Below are 555 nucleotides of genomic sequence, written 5' to 3' on the forward strand. Positions count from 1 at the left end.
ATCTTTTCTAATGGCAATTGAATGTAATTTTCTACACATTTTAAGGTTAGTTTCATATTTGTACTTCTCAATTAATATAGTAGGATATACAAACGAGTTTTAAAAATATATCTAAACTTAGTTTTTGTCCTCCCCCACTTTAAATATTTTTCCTCAATCCTAGCTATAATTAGGACGATGTTTTCATTAAAAACAAAAAAAATCATCTGTATTTTTATAAATTTGCTATTCTTAATTCACTTACACAAACTACCGAATTAAATTTTGAATTTGTGATATAACAGTACAGTAAAACTTCTGTAAATGAATAATGATGTGACCATTATAAATTATTACATTAGTTATAAAATAGTGCTAATGTAACTAGATCATATTATGTAGAGTAGGTTATATATTTTTAAGAAATATTCGACAGTAATGATGATGGACAATCCATCTGTCCATCACAAACCTTTGAAGCCCAACGAGATTGGGCCTTTAGAAATTTCATCTTCAGCTTTAACTGTCTATAATATAATATTTGGTCCAGATCATAGTGAACTGGCACTTCTTGAT

This window comes from Camelina sativa, chromosome 5 (assembly GCF_000633955.1).
Source record: "Camelina sativa cultivar DH55 chromosome 5, Cs, whole genome shotgun sequence".
NCBI classification, from domain to species: Eukaryota; Viridiplantae; Streptophyta; class Magnoliopsida; order Brassicales; family Brassicaceae; genus Camelina; species Camelina sativa.